The 17,317-nt window shown below is 40.5% G+C and overlaps 1 long non-coding RNA gene across 2 annotated transcripts in view; it reads right to left on the minus strand.

Moving 5' to 3' along the window:
* LOC140730088 (uncharacterized) overlaps positions 1 to 17,317 on the minus strand; it is an 81,932-nt gene that overhangs the window by 20,797 nt on the left and 43,818 nt on the right. The window contains exons 2-4 of one of the 2 annotated variants that reach the window (XR_012099511.1): positions 12,714 to 12,905; positions 10,169 to 10,431; positions 6,377 to 6,462 (exon numbers count right to left, since the gene is read on the minus strand). This is a non-coding gene — a long non-coding RNA (uncharacterized lncRNA). Of the gene's footprint in view, positions 1 to 6,376; positions 6,463 to 10,168; positions 10,432 to 12,713; positions 12,906 to 17,317 lie in introns of those variants that run through there. The other variant, XR_012099512.1, reaches the window with a different exon arrangement.

Genomic DNA, 17,317 nt, shown 5'->3' on the forward strand with positions numbered 1-17,317 from the left:
AATGGACCCAAACTCGGTAGTTCCTTCAAAATCCACTTTATTGTTAATACAGAGAAGAAATAGAGAGTTGTGAGAAACGTGTTATATTGTACACTACCTACACCACTAATAGGTAGGGCTAACTCAAGCAACCCCTAGTAGTCTATACCATTGAATATACTTAGCAACGTCTGCATGGTCCCTGAAGCAGGCGATCAGCCGTGGACTTGGCAGGGTGGAGATCCTTGGCGCCGGTTCAGCTACTCGGCCCGAAGGTGGGACCCAGGTGAGTTTCTGCCCAAGAAGGAACTTGCCCACCTTTATAGCACTATCGCTACCTCCCAGTCCAGCTGGAAGGGGCGAGACATCCAATCCGACGCTTATCCGACCCCAATTTAGCCAATCCAAGTCCCGGTCACGTATTAAGCCAACATCCATCCTCCACACCTGCAAGCACCAAGGTCAATCTGACCTTGAACAATTGGCCTCTGCCTCCCCAGGGACAATGCATCCTATTAAGCTTACAACCAAACAATGTAAAAAAAGTATTTTTGGACACAAGGTAATTAATTGCTTTTACGCAAATCAGCACTTTAACTTGTTCTCAGGCATGTTATCTGGTGGACCAGAATAACATATTGTTCTCCCCTCATTTAGTATCAAGGGTCAATTTGCCCAACAACATAACAGGCCCACAAATTCCAAATTGTTAACCATTTCTTTACTGCATCCATTTTCATACCCACTCACTCTACCCATACACTATACACTTACCTATACATTTAATGCCTAAACTAACTTTTCAAACCAAGAGTCAACATCTTTTAGAGGAAGAACTGGAAAGCAAGGTTAAACTATGCTTAAAATGCTGGAGGAACTCAGCAGGCCTGGCAGCATCTGTGGGAAAAAAACACAGTTGACGTTTTGGGCTGAAACATGGACTGTACTCCTTTTCCCGTAGATGTGGCCTGGCGTGATGATTTCCTCCAGAATTTTGTGTGTGTTGCTTGGACTTCCAGCATCTGCAGATTTTCTCTTGTTCTTGTTTGTTCTCTTGTTTTAAGCTATGCTATTATATTTAAATAATTCAATGTTACAAAAGTGACTAACAGTTAAATTGAGTGCAATGAACAGCTCAAGAAACGGTCTGTTTGACTGTCCAGGATGTGTCAGGTGCTCAATACCTCTGAGGTTATATCATTTCAGATGATAATTTTTATCTGGATTTACAATGTATCTCCAAAAACAAGTTGCCTTGTACACTTTAGGCCACTGGTAAATGATTAAATTAGGACAGTACAGACATTGCTTCCAGTTATTTTTAATCAGATGGATTAGTAGAGCTGGAAGGTTACAATGAATGGATACTATTGACTTGGGCATGAAAGAGAATAAAATAGGGATTGGGATTGATGGGCTCTTTCTTCTGGGAGATAACATGGACCTATGGGCAGATTGGTCTCCTTACACTTAATAGTAAGTAAACAAGATAATTAAATGGAGTTACGATGGCTTATTTAGTTTACAGGTCACACAAGTTTTGGGCCGAGACTTCTGATCAGGACTGAGGAGAAAAAAGAAGACAGAGTAAGCAGGTGGGGGGAGGGGAGGTTTGAAGTAAAGAGCTGGGAAGTTAATTGGTGAAAGAAAGATAAGGCTGGAGAAAGTGGAATCTGATTGGAGGGGGTAGAAGACAATGGAAGGAAGGGAAGGGGAGGAGGGGGAAGAGGGAGGGGATGGACAGATAAGGAGATAAGATGAGAGAGGAAAGCAGGAAAGGGGAATGGTGAAGGGTAGGCAACTAGCATGAAGTTTGAGAAATCAATATTCATTCCATCAGGTTGGAGGCTACCCATATGGAATATAAGGTGAGAAGGTATTGCTCCTCCAAATGCAGTGTGGCCTCATCTCACACTGGACCCATTTTATGACCCCAATAGACTCTCAGATGAAATGTCACCTCAGCTGAAAGGACTGTTTGGGGCCCTGAATGGTAGCGAGGAAGGCATAGGGGCAGGTATGGCACTTGTTCTGCTTGTAAGGAGAAGTACCAGGAGGGAGATCAGTGGGGAGGGACAAATAGAGAAAGAAGTCCTGTATGGAGCTATCCATGCAGAAAGTGGTAAATGGTGGCATGAGGAAAAGATGTTCTTGGTGGTAGGATCCCATGCTGGACATAGAGGCTAATGGGTTGGTAGATGAGGACAAGAGGAACCCTATCCCAGATAGGGTGGCAGGAGAATGGACTGCGGGCAGATGTGCGTGAAATGGAAGAGATGCAGTTAAAGGCAGCTTTGATGGTAGAGAAAGGAAAGCTTTTCCTTTGAAGAAGGAGGACAGCTCATTAACTCTGTAATGAAAAGCCTCACTTGAGAGCAAACTTAGCGAAGATGGAGGAACTGAGAGGAGGTGATGGCACTTTTACAAGTGACAAGGTAGGAAGAGGTGTAGTCCAGGTAGCTGTGAGAATCAGTGATCTTGTTCAAGATATCAGTAGATAAACTGTCTCCAAGGATAGACATAGAGACCGAGAAAGGGGAGGGAAGTGTCAGAAATCGAACAGGTAAATTTGAGGGCAGGGTGGAAGCTGGAGGCAAAGTTGATGAAGTCCATGAGCTCCAGATGGGCACAGGAAACAGCACCAATGCAGTTGTTGATGAAGCATAGGAAAGGTTGGTGAGTGATACTGGTGTAGGTTTGGAGCACAGGTTGTTCCACATCGCGACAAAAATGCAGGCATAGCTGGAACCCAAGCCAGTGCCCATAGCTACACCTTTTGTTTGAAGGATGTGGGAGGAACTGAAGGAGAAATTATTGAGAGTGAGGACCAATTCCACCAGACGGAGGAAAGTGGTGGTGGAGGGGAACAGGTTCTGCTGTTGTCTTGAAAGAAGTGGAGAGCTTTAAGACCCTCCTGATGGGGGATGGAGGTGTAAAGGGACTGGTCGTCTATGGTGAAAATAAAATGATTGGTCCCAAGGAACTTGAAGTTATTGAAAAGATACAGAGCGTGTGAAGTGTCATGGATGTAGATGGGAAGAGACTGAACCGGGGGGGGTGGGGGGTGGGGGGGGGATAAAACAGTTTACAGGTGACAGGCTAGGTATTTTGTTTTAATATTCATAAATGTACAAAGATGTATCAACTACTTTAAGAGTATCCTGTTGCATGGACTGAATTGTATGTGCACGTCTTTCTTTTGTTATTGCCTGTTACATTGTAAGTGTTGCTCATCTGTGATATCTTGCAGTTTTGAGGAAGACAGAATAGCCAAAATTCCATTGGACTTTTGGACTTTCTCAAGGAATGCTCTCTGACATTTTCTTTATACATTTTTTGGCATCTGGGCATCATTTGCAAGTTGCAAATTCTTAATTGCCCTTGAAAAGCCATTCATTAGCTTCCTCCTTGTACAACTTCTTCCACAATGCTTTTAAGGAGAGAAGTCCAGATTTAGAAGCAATGACAACAAAAGACTATATTTTCAAATGGCATACATTTTGATCCTGCAGGTCGTGATTCAACCTCACACCTACTACATAGCTTTTATTTCCATTGTGAAATAAATCGCTTTTCCTGGCATCAGGGAGTCTTCATGTGGAAAGATTAGAACTACTATCTGTGACTGATACTCAAATATCCCATAAGACAATAAACTTTCATTTTGCTGTCAGACTCAATGCTTCTTTTGCTTCTTGCCTTACACTGCACACTTTTGAAAGGTTCTCTCACTCATATTCAGTGTACAAGTTGATATCACATTTCCTACACTTCATAAGGACTTCAATGGATGTAAACCATTTTGGTACATTTGAGACATTAATATATTCAGATTTGATACAGATTTATTTAATACATGTACATTGAAGCATACATTCAAAGACATTGCTTGCATTAACACACCCAAGGAAGTAGTGGGTGCAGCTCACTCGTGTCTCCACACATTCCAGCTTCAATATAGCATTCCCACAGCGTTCAACACAACAACACCTGCAGCAACAACAGCAATAGAACAAAACAAGACAACAGCAGCAAAACAAATGAGAAAGTCTGCAGATGCTGGAAATCCGATGCTGCAAAATGCTAGAGGAACTCAGCAGGCCAGGCAGCATCTGTGGGAAAAAAAGTACAGTTGATGTTTCAGGCTGAAACCCTTCACCAGGACAACAAGCCCTTTCCCCATTAACCCACCGTCTCCCAACACCACGACAGGATGCCTCCCACCTTCCAGTCGTTGGCCCCAGACTTTCAAAACTGCAAATATCAGGGCTCGACCTTCCATTCTCTGGCCTAGACTCCCAGATTTGCAGACATTGGTACATAAGGAGTAAGTTTGGGTTTCAGTCTTCGGCCTGAGCTCATTCTCTACCTCCAGATTTGCTGACTTTGGCCTTATGAGCTTTCTACCTTTGTACTTTGACCTTTGGTTTACCCTCTGGACTTTGCAGAGTATCAACACCAGGACTCACTGATCATGGATGTGACCTTTGGGCCTCTCCCAACCAACCTCTGGGTTCATTGACCTTCAACTGTGGAGCACATTGGGCCTTGACATCCAGTCTCACATGGACCTGTGGGAGGAGTTGAGGGAGGTGATCACATGTTCTCATGACTCTTACCAGTATGGACCTTTGACTGAGTATTTGGAGACCTGGTAATCATGGTTGACTCAACCTGACCTTCAACCATGGAACAGTCCATCCTAGACTCTTAACACAGGCTCCAGCTGCAGACTTGTCATTCTCCCTCATCCCTACCTCTAATCCTATACTGACCCCTAATTCCTGTCCACACCCCCAAACCATCTCTACAAACCAAAATAAAAACAATTGTGCTACAATGTTGTAGATGAGTACTATCTTGATTGGACTTCACCAGGCATGCCTAGATATGCAAATGAAAGGTGGCATATTTGCATACATTAAACCAACCCAGATAAAATATAGATTGTTTCTAAACTATTGAAAAGCAAATCTATTATAGTTTCAGTTTATTATTATTTGTAACAGCCGAAGTTGTGTTACTGTAGATTTTCAAATATTGAATTCTGTATCTGACTCAGACCTTGATATTCCCAGTAAATACAGAACTTCACACAGTCTTGAACTTTCATCTTGCTCTTGATGACTGACAGAAACAATCAATAACTGTCATCGGATTGTTGGGGGGGAGGGCAGCAATTCCAGCCACGTAAACAAAACCACATCAAGAGAAGATAAATCTTAACTACATGCAGAAGTTTAATTTTCAATGCATGGTGTCACAATATTTTCAGTTCAGAGATTAGAAATTAAATTCAATTTTGCTCCTTGGGTGAAGTAAGATATAGCAATTAAAGATAATAGGACAAAGACTGACGTTTTAGTATTAATAGTCAATATCCATTATGTTAAAGGATCTTAAAGCCACATATTCAATATGCATATTTGCAAAATTCTTTAATATTAATGCAGTTCACTGGCAACTTCAAAAAGAAAAGGAGAAGTTGCCCTCAGTATTTGCAATAGGCTTTCTGTGCTTCAGAGAGGATTTCGGAAGGAGAAATCTGGAAATATATGTTTGATCACATGGCATGGAGTGCTCCCTGCAGCAGTGTTTATAACAGCAAGTGTGATAAGGTTTTGAAGCATTCTAATGGTTTTAACAATGTTTATTCTTCTTGCTTTTAGCTTCACTACTGCTTTCTGGGATATTTGAAGATGTTTTCGTTTCCAAGATAAAATCATGGATATTAATATAGAGAACTATGGCACTTTTTTTTTGCATGGGATGCAGTGACAATAAAAAAATTGAGGCAGATGTTCTCCGACGGTCTCCAGCGCACTGTTGTGGAAAAAATGAGCGATCATCAATCTCAAATAAAGGCTTCTGAAATAATTTGACATTTCATTATGTCATTGCGAAGTTTCAAGTTGGGGAAGTAATAACTGCTGATAAGCCAGGTTTAAATTTTGTTAATTAATCTACATTCTGTAAAGTTTAATCAGCTTAATACAGCAGTTAAACACTGAAGGAACTGTCAGCAGGTTGATGCATTTGCCACCTATGGCTAATCCATGATGCAATTACTGAATGGTATTCGATAATTCAATTTCTACAGACAACAAAGAGAACAAAAAAGGAGACAGGGAGCACTTAGCCTTTTAAGAGCATTTGAATGAAATGAGAAGGTGAAGCCTCTGATGACTGCTTTCATTCTTGTTTGGAGGAAGCTACCAAGAAAGGGCAGGAACCTTTCAACAATCAGCCTGTACACATGACTAAAGAAACACATGGAGTTATTGCCAAGTAAACTGCAAAAAATATATAATGAGCCAGAATTACATTTTTTATGGAAGGACAATTGAAGCTCTGTTGAGTAAGCTGCAAGAACGGAGGGGTGAAAAAAGTTTTAGCTCACCTCAGACTTCCCACCAATTCCACTTCTACTAGAAAGGACAACTTTCTACTTAGTCTCAATAGGACTGGCTGGTGCTTGGAGTTCTGTGGCAAGGTAAGAGGAAAAGGTTTAATCCAGCCTTTGGGCATATTCATATTTGTATGTTAACTTTCAAATGTTGTGTTTTAACATTTGAAGATTACTTCGTGTATTTGTGTGTTACGCTACAACAAGAAATTGTCTATGTTGTAACACAAGACAAGAACAGTTATGAGTTCTTAGCCAATTCTTGGTGAGCGAATTGAAACAGTGCAGTCAAAGATCCCCACCACGTTCAAAAAAGCGACAATCATACCAGCACCCAAGAAAAGCAAGGTGATCTGCTTTAATGACTATCACCCATTGGTCATGGCCAGAGTCACATCATGCCTAAGCAAGGATTTAGACCCATTGCAATCTGACTGTCACCACAATAAATATAATCTCACTGGCTGACCACCTGGACAACAGCAATACCTATATCAGGCTGCTGTTTATTGATTACAGCTCAGAGTTCAACATCATCATACCCTTATTACTAATCAACACACTCTGAAACCTGGGCTTCCATAATTCCCTCAGCAACACACTCATCAGGAGACCACAGTAAGTCAGGTCAGAAATAGCATCTCCTCCTCGCTGACAATCAATACTCAGGCACCTCAAAGATGCATGCTTAGCCCACTGCTCTACTCTCTCTACACCCAATATCTGTGTGGCAAGGCACATCTCAAACATCATCCATAAACTTTCTGGCATAATTATTGTTGGCAGAATTTCAAATCGTAATGAGGAGGCATACAGCAGTAAGACAGACCAGCTGGTTGGGTTGCGTCACATCAACACTTGCAGTCAATGTCAGTAAGACCAAGTAATTGATTGTGGACTTCAGGAAGGGGAGGTTGTGGGAACACACACCAGTGTTCATTAAGGAAACTGTGGAAAGGGTGAGCAGTTTTATATTCCTGGGTGTCAACATCTCTGAAGATCTATAGAAGGCCCAACATATTAATGAAATTACAAAGAAGGGATGACAGCATGACATTTCGTAAGGAGTTTGAGGAGATTTGGTACGTCACCAAAGACTCTATAAAACTTCTACAGATGTACTGTGGAGAGCATCACCATCTGGTATGGAGGAGCCACTACACAGGGTCAGAAAAAGCTGCAGAAAGTTGTAAGCTCAGCCAGTTTCATCAAGGACACGTCTCCCCCGCATTTTCAAAGGACAATGCTTCAACAAAGTGGCATCCATCATTAAATGCCCCCATCACCCAGGACGAGCCCTCTTCTATTGCTACCATCAACGAGGAGGTACATGAGCCTAAAGACACACACTCAACATTTTAGGAGCAACTTATACCCCTCCGTCATCAGATTTCTGAATGGATAATGAACCTATGAACATTATATATATATTCTTATTGTAATGTATCTTTTTCTTAAAAATTATTATGTATAGCACTCTACTGCCAAAAGACAACAAATTTCACAACATATGCCAATGATACTAAACCTATTTCTGATTCTGAACAGTGAGTACTCACTACATAAGAGCAACAGAGTTTGGAAGAAGTATAAAGTGTTCTTTTGAATGTGATACATTACATTTAAAGGGTATCATGACAGGGTGATATATTTGCATTGCTCATGAGTTCAAACAGTCAGTAGACAAATAGTCATTTCCACCTTACAGGTTGGAGGGTTTGGGGGAACTGGCATGCTTGATTGTAGTTCAAATGAAGGTGGGAGGCCAAGCATAAGAAGGTGAATTTTCCCACAGGGTAGAATGTTGTCATGGTGTTTAATTTTAAATGACTTTGTGGAAATTATCAAGATTTATCAAATCAGGGACTTGCTGCTGAACTTTTCTCTGCCTCTCGTAGTTTTGCAGTTATTGCAGCTTTAAGTAACTTTTCTGTCCCAAAGGACCTTTGTGGATGTACTATGTTACCTGATTAAACAGAGATAGAATAAATTAGTTCATTGCATTTGGCATGATGAATACTGGCATGAATTAACTGTTGGAAGCAAGCCAAAAGATTGACAGCATTTGTGCCCCAGATGAAAGTGGTTCTTGTATCTACTTGGGTTTGAAAATTGCAAACGTTTCCTGGAGAGCTGACCTTTATTAACGGGTGAAATGGATATTCTCCTTGCTCAAGTCATCTGCTCAGACCGCTTTAACATAGTCTGCTTTTGGCGAAGACTCTTTTTGAGGACTGGAAGTTATTGATGACATTCTGGTAGGAAAGCAGAACTGAGCCGATATTAGCTACATGAAGGAAATCTTCACCATTTGCTCTCCGTTAGCAGCCATGGTCCATTCGACAGTCTCCACAAGTCAGAGGGTCTGGGCACGTGTCCACTCAAGTACCAAAACCCAAGGTAACACTCCAATGTAGCATTAGGGGCATTTTGTGCTATCAGAAGTGAGATATTTCAGAACTAGACTAGTATTGCTGTTGGTTTATTATTGTCATATGTAGCAAGATGCAGTGTAAAGCTTGTCTTGCATGCTGTTCATACAGAACAGATCATTATACAGGAGATTGAGCAAAAATGAGTTAAAACAATAACAATGCAGAATTAAGTGTAAAAGCTACCGAAAAAGTGTAGTGTTGATAAGCAATAAAGTGCAAGATCACAACAAGGTGGATTGTGAGGCCAAGGATCCACCGTATCAACCAAGAGATCAGAATCAAGAAGTGCAAAAATAGAAATAAAAAAGTAGTGAGGTAGTGTTCATGAGTTCAATGTCAATTTATATATCAGATGGTGGAGGGGAAGAAACTGTTCCTGAAATGCTGAGTGTGTTCATTTTGGTTTCTGTACCTTCTTCCTGATGGCAGCCATGAGAACAAGGCCTGACCTGGGTTAAGTGAGGCCATAATGTTAGGTGCTACCTTTTGAGGCATTGCTCCTTGAAGATGTTCCGGATACTATGGAGGCCAGTGCTGCTGACAGAGTTGGCTAAGTTTACAACTCTCTACAACTTATTTCGACCCTGTGCAGTAGCCCCACCCTCATCCTCCCCATACCAGACGGTGATGCAGTCAATTAATTCAAGTTTCTGATAACAGAGGTCCTTGAGTCTTGAGACTGGTGTGACATGCTTTCATGATTTTGTGTCTTCTGCCCAATGGGAGAGGAAAGAAAAGAGAATGTCCAGAATGGATGTGGACTTTGATTATGCTGGCTGCTTTACAGAGGCAGTGTGGAGTATAGACAGTGTCCACAGAGGGGAGGGAAGACTGGTTCCTGTGATGTGGAGAGCTGTGCACAACTTTCTGCAGTTTCTTGTGGTCACATGCAGAGCAGTTGCCATAAAAAAACAGACAGGATGTTAAAATAAATCCCACTCTACTTTCCATGTCTCTTATAAACAATCACATGGCAAGCTTGAGGAATACAGAGCTGCCTCAGGTTTCCTGCTCCAATATCTGTTTGTTATCAACGATGCCAGTGAGAATTTATGGCTTGCAAACTGGCTGGTGTGTGTTCTCCTTTACTACTGAGGCAACGCACTACAGAAATCTTAAAGTGCTTCAGCGTGATATAAACACAACTCATCCTTTTATCTTTTTTCAGAGGAAATGAGGGAGAGCACAACTGTAAATTCAGTCCTAATGTGATTTCTTTATGGGTAGTAGGTCAGGAATTATCAGCCAGTTCAGGAGATTGTATAGTTGCTAAGTAAATCTGATCAGCTGATTTACAGTAATTAGGCATGGAAATTTTAAATGCTGCAGAATGATGGATTTAACTTACAGCAGGTTTCAGAAAGTTGAGGCTGAGCAGAATTCGTCACCAGCTGAAATGAATTATGCTTTGTTAGCATGGTGGAGACGTCATCTGAGGAAAGAACTGCTGAATGCTGCCAGGCTCAGTTCCCCAGGTGGAAATATGCAGATTCCCTTAAAGCTGTGATTAGATTCTCCTGCACTGAGCCCCTTGAAGACCAGTGTTTGTAAAACAGTGGTAGTTCAGTTGTCTGGGAAAATTCTTGGCAGCACCTTTCTTTAACTTGCCACCTGCAAAGAAAATAATTTTAAAATTCATTCCGTGCTCTTTTCGATTTCAGCTGAGGGCATATTTGCATATGTACTTGCAAACAAAGGGAAGCACTGCACACCTGTTGAAGGCCACAAGATATCACTTTATTAGAATTGGCACAAATGCAATTCAGACAGAGAAAAAAATCAAACGAGTACTGAAGCAGTAGCAGAGAAGACTACATAACACTTATCATCCACTTAGTTAGCCAACGTCAGCAATGTTGGAGGGAAGCACACACCTGACAAACTTTTACGTGGCCTTCTCTCCTCTCAACATACTCACACCTTATTGATGTGCTTCTACCTATTTTCTCCAACTCTGAGCACTAGCACGCATTGTGACTTGGCTTAAAAGAAGACTTGCTCCCCCCTCCCTTGCACAAAGAAAGTGCCACTTTTATGCCATTCAAGGTTCCTTCAAAACTATTATTACCCCAGTACCTTTTCATCCCTCAGTGGCACCAGCTGCACCCCCTTATCTCTTATGGAGTTCAGCTCAGCCATATAATTTAGAAAAACAGAAACAATTGATCTGTTAGGAGGAAACTATTCTTATCTATTTTCAGCGATATATGTTCATACACATCTCCAGACTATCACCACATTCCAGGCTACCATTTTGACTTCAAAATTCCATCTTATGATGACATATACCGAAGATGATCTCTTTTCTTACAACACCTCAGATCCGAAAGCTAAATGGGGGCATGCCTCTGGAATCCAGTTTCGCATTTCAAGTCTGTTTGCCTGCAGAAGCTGAAGTTCTCTGTCCAGAATTACCCAGATACCACATTCTTCTATAGCAAGAGGATCTCGATAGAAGTACAAGGAGACATCTTCTTCTGAAGGATGGACTTCAAATGTGCACTCACTAGATGTCATTATGGTCAGTACAAAAAACGTAAATAATGTTGCAGTTTTGTTAATAGTTTTAGCCCTGTGACCAGAGAGAGATTCCCTGACGTTTGTGACCTTATTCTGTTTGCCAATGCATGACGTAGGACTTTGAGTGGTACAGCACAGGAACAGGCCCTTCGGCCCCATTCTCTGTGCTGACCATGAAGCCGAATTAAACTAAGTTCGTCATTGCTAGTAGGCAGATGTCAAGTACTGAAAATGCTCAGTTCTGGAAGTTTGAATTGCAGATGATTGAGAATGTCCTACAAGGGATGTTGATTGAACCAATGTTATTTCAAGAGAGGGATTAAAGTTTTAAAATGCCTGGGGTAGCAGCTGACAGATGAATGATGTTTAACTATTTACCTAGTATGTGGAATTCTAGTCAAAATAAACATGAAATGTTAAACCGTAACAGTCACCTTCTAGGTATTAGAGTAAAAAAAGCCTTGCTTGTGGTTTACAGATGATGTCATTAATTTAGAACTATTTTTTCATGTAGACTGATAGATCTCACACTCCAAAGTTAACTAGAATCAGAATCAGAATCACTTTGTTGCCAGGATGTGAAACATATCAGAATTGATTGTGGTTCAATGACAAGCATAGAACACAGGACAATACCATAACAGGCAACACAACAACAACCGACAAAGTACAAGACAATAGTGCAAGCCGCCATGAGCAATCAACAATTAGCGCAAGTGTCAATAATCAAACTTAAATAAATGTGAACATATGAAGAGACTCAAGAATTATCAACAAGAAGAGCAGGAAAGAACATTTAACAGATGTTGTGCAGAGAGGGTTAAAGTATTACACCCAAGTAAGTTCTGGTGAGAAGCTAGATAGCTACAGGAAAGAAGCTTCAGAGATGATGTGTAGTCCTTTTGGTGATGGACTTAAAACAGAATCAGGATAGGATTTAATATCACCAGTGTATGCCATGAAAATTGTTTTTACAGCAGTAGTACAATGCAATACTTAATAATAAAAAACGGGGAATTCCTATATATACCTTTTTGAGGCATTGTTCCTTGAAGATGTCCTGAATGCTATGGAAGCTAATGCCCTTGATGGAGCCTGACTGAGTTCACAACTTCCAGCAGCTTCTTTTGATGCTGTGCAGTAGCCCCCTACCACCCCCCCCCCACCATAGTAGACAGTGATGCTGCCAATTAGAATGTTCTTCAAAGTACATCTGTAGACATTTGTGAGTGTCTTTGGTAACTTACCAAATCTCCTTAAGCTTCTATTGAAAAGTATTCTAATGTTCCTAATACTATTGTGCCTTCTTTGTAGCTGCATCGATATGTTGAACTCAACATATATGAGGACTGACGTGTATTCTCTAGACTTACCCTTTGTGAAGTCCACAATCGGTTCTTTGGTCTCATTGATATTGAGTACAAGGTTGTTGTTGCGACACCACTCGTCTAGCTGATGTATCTCGCTCTTGTATGCCTTATCGTCTTGTAGTGTCTCCCTGATGCCAATTGGTGACTGCTAGGAGGGTGGAGTCAGCAGTAATTTTTCCAGCTCATTTCTTCCCTCTGGAGAAGAGCAGATATTTTAATGTCAGTAGGTGGCAACCAATGATCTTCTGCACTGAGTGGACCACTCACTGCAACCTGGACTTGGAGGGGGAGGAGGTGGTGGGAAACCAAACAGTAATAGAGATGGTCTATCTCAATGATGGCAGAGTAAAAATTCATCAGGATACGCACTGGCATTTAAGTTCCTTAAGCTGGCATAAGAAGAACAATCTCTGCTTGGATTTCCTAGTGATGAGCGTAACGTGCTTGTTCCTCTCCAATATATTGGTAATGATAGTCCCCAGGAGTTTGAATGACTTGACCACAAACACAGCCTGACCATTACTTCCCAAGGAAAGGCAGGTAGAGGGTTGTCGGCAGATGACAACCCTCTTCCACTGTCTTGACAGCATTAAATTCCAAACTGGTATGTGCACATCATGCTACAAGACAACCTACCTTTCTTTGATATCATTACTAGGGATTATAATTGTGTTATCTGCAAACTTTAGGATTTTAATGGATTTATCTATGGAGGTAGTCATTTGCATAAATTCAGAGCAAGCAGGGTGAATGAACACAGTCCTATTGTGAACCTATGCTTATAAACATTGGATCAAACAAGTTAGAGCCCAGCCTAACATACATTGCCTATTGTGTGACATTGTGTGAATAGAAAGTTGTCACTTTGGGTAAGTATTAAGTAATGGTAGATCCTTCTGGTGATACAGTGGCACAAGTGGCGTTCCTGTCACGAAAGCTTCAGAGGTCTAGGTTCAGTCCTGATTTAGGATTCTGCCTACATGTTCTTCCTGAAACCATGTGAATTTTCTCTCTGATGTCTGGTTTCCTTCCACAAGGACAAGCTGCTTGCTAACTTCATTAGTAATGCAAATTAATATTAGTAGAGGTGTGTGGTTGAAGAATTGGGATAAATTGATGACTATTGGAGAGAAAATTGGTCTCTGGGAAATAGGTGGAGGGCAGGATTGATTTGGGAACTGGTACAACCAAAGGACATACAGTAAATGTGATAAAATATTAATAAAAATATGAATTTAGAGTTGGTGATGTAGAAACATCAAACATGCAGCTAGAAAGAGAACAAGAACGATTCACAGGAATGCTGCCAGGACTTAAGGACCTGAGTTACGTTAAGAGGCTGAGCAGGCTGGGACTTAATTCCTTTGAGCATAAGAGAGTGAGGGGGAATCTTATAGCATTGTATAAAATCATGAGGGGAATATACGCGCTGAAGGTGCACCATTTTTGCCCCAGGAAAAGGGAACCAATAACTAGAGGTTGTTGGTTTACAGTAAGAGATGAAGGATTTTTTAAGGGCCCTGAGGGGAAAATTCTTCATGCAGAGGGTAGCACATATATAGAAACATAGAAAATAGGTGCAGGAGTAGGCCATTCGGCCCTTTGAGCCTACACCGCCATTCAGTATGATCATGGTTGATCATCCAACTCAGAACCCTGTACCTGCTTTCTCTCCATACCCCCTGATCCCTTTAGCCACAAGGGCCATATCTAACTTACTCTTAAATATAGCCAATGAACCAGCCTCAACTGTTTCCTGTGGCAGAGAATTCCACAGATTCACCACTCTCTGTGTGAAGAAGTTTTTCCTCATCTCGGTCCTAAAAGGCTTCCCCTTTATCCTTAAACTGTGACCCCTCGTTCTGGACTTCCCCAACATCGGAAACAATCTTCCTGCATCTAGCCTGTCCAATCCCTTTAGAATTTTATACGTTTCAATAAGATCCCCCCTCAATCTTCTAAATTCCAGTGAGTACAAGCCTAGAGAATCCAGTCTTTCTTCATATGAAAGTCCTGCCATCCCAGGAATCAATCTGGTGAACCTTCTCTGTACTCCCTCTATGGCAAGAATGTTTTTCCTCAGATTATATAGAATATGCTGATAGAAAAGTAGTTGAAGCAGGTACTACAGGACATTTGGATAAGAATAGGGATAGGAAAGATTTAGAGAGAAATAGGCAAACAAGACCAGTCTAGATGGGGATGTTAGTCAGCAAGGATGATTTGAGCCAAGAGGCCTGTTTCTATACTGTATGACTTTATGGCTTCAGAACCTAGTACAGCACGGAAACAGGCCCTTTGTCCCACAAAGCCTTCTATGACTCTGACTAAGATGAATGTATTTGTCTTTGACCTTTGCTGCTTAATGACAGCAGTATTATTGATGAAAGTATTTCTGTGCCAAAATGAATAGTATGTTTGATGTACCTTCTCCACCTAATTAAATGAAATTGAATCACTTTTTAAGGACTTGAACAATTTCCAGGCCTACATTAGCTGATTGAATTTGTGTTGGAAACTTTTCTGAACTATTTGCTGTGTAACAATATTAATCAGGATTTCTAATGTTAAATAAACAGGTTTATTTAATTTGACTTAGTGAAGGATATGTCTGAAAGCACATTAGGTGCAAGTGAGGCAATCCACTGCGTTGACTTTTCGTGTAGATGTGGCAACATCTGAGCACTTAATAGATGAGAACATTGTACTTGAAAGGGTAGGAATGTAGAGCTTTATTTTCATCAGCTAAATAGCAATCTGAGAAAATAGGCTGCTTTTGATCTCAATTGAACCTAATTGATATCACCTCCATTCAGTTGATAAAATAAAAATCAGCTGGCTTCTCTGATAGAAAGTCAACCATTGTCCTTAAGGTCCACCCAGACGGTGAAAAAACAACTAAGAAAACTCAATGATAGTGATAGAGATACAATTCTCATTTATCTACATTCCAACAGCTCAAGGAAATGTGGGTGTAAACACCACCACCACCTTGCATTTATGTATCACTCAGGACATTTCATTGACAAACAAATTTGGAACAGTGCCACTAATTATCCAAAACCAGGATGAGGGACCATATCACTCCTGCACGAGCTACTCGGCATTGACTTCCTGTAACTTTTAGAATTGATCTTAAAGTGCTCCTACTTGTTTTTAAAGTTCTTAATGGTCTGTGACCAGAGTACATCACTGATGTGTTTTTATTTTATAATCCTGCTTGAGCTCTCAAATCTTCTTCTGGCAGTCTCTTAAATTTAAACAATCTCCTCAAAAGCTAAACTGGCAGGTCAGCTTTTTTTAAACAATGTTTCTAAACTATGGGATTCAATACCTAAAAATATAAGAAATGCAGACTCAGTTGGCACTTTCAAATGCCAGCTCAAACATATTTATTTAACCCTGCTTTTAACAAACATGTTTTCCTCTTTTTCATGTTTATTCTTAGTTTTTTTTAAAATTTTCATGTTTGTTCTTTTATCCCATTGTAAAGCACTTTAAACTATACAGGTGTGCCCCCCTTTACAAAGGTAGAACATTCCTATGAAACCTTTCTTCAGACGAAATGGCGAACAGTGAACAACCATTAATTTATATTGGAAAAATTTTCGTAAAAGTGAAAATCCTCTTTGTAATGCGAAAGCAGGTGTATCATCTGTATGAAAGGTGTTCTATAGATATTTATTACTAAAATTACAATTTTTAACAAAACTTTAGTAAAGAATGAAAACAAAAGAAAAAAACAGATGCTGGAAATCTGAAATAGAACAGAAAATAGTGGAATATTAAGCAGATTAGTCAGCATACATGGAAAATAAGATTAATAATGCAAATTGCAGAGTTTGATGAAGGGTCTTCAACCTAAAATTTTTAACCATAGGCATAATATTTCTGCAGATGCTGACTATCTGTCAGCTCCCAGCTTCTTACTTCAAACCCCCTCTCCCAGCCACCACTTTCTCCCCTCAACTGGTTTCACTTATCACTTGCCAGATTGTACTCCTTCGCTTCTGCCATTTTCTTATTCTGGCCTCTTTGCCCTTCCTTTCCAGTCCTGATGAAGGATACCAGCCCAAAATGACGGATCCATCGATGGTGTTGACCTGCTGAGTTCTTCCAGGTTTTTGTGTGCTGCTCTAAAATGTTATCTCTTGTTTCTCCTCCTACGTATGGATGCTCCCAGCAGTTTTTGTTTCCAGATAAAAATCTACAGCGCAGAGCCAGGCTGTTTGTCCCACCATCTCCATGGTGTCAAGTACCAGCACTATTCTCATTTGCCAGCATTTGTGTCGTACATTTACTATTTAATTAATGATTGAGTAACCCTGCATATATATATTGGTTGATCAACCATTTTTGTTTGTTTAAATAATTCATTATGTGTTATTTGTATAAATATGTGAATTGCATACATCCTCACACTACCACGTGATATGTGCATGCTTCGATTAAAGTAAACATGAAGTTAGACCCACATTTTGGAGTCCTGTGTCTTTCTTTGAATCAGTTTAATGTTTTGAAGTTACAAAATATACCAATTTAGTCCAAACCTTGGCAATTCAGGTGTATATACCAATACTTCTTAAAATGTTGTGAGAATAGTCAAA

Source organism: Hemitrygon akajei, chromosome 7 (assembly GCF_048418815.1).
Source record: "Hemitrygon akajei chromosome 7, sHemAka1.3, whole genome shotgun sequence".
Taxonomy (NCBI): Eukaryota; Metazoa; Chordata; class Chondrichthyes; order Myliobatiformes; family Dasyatidae; genus Hemitrygon; species Hemitrygon akajei.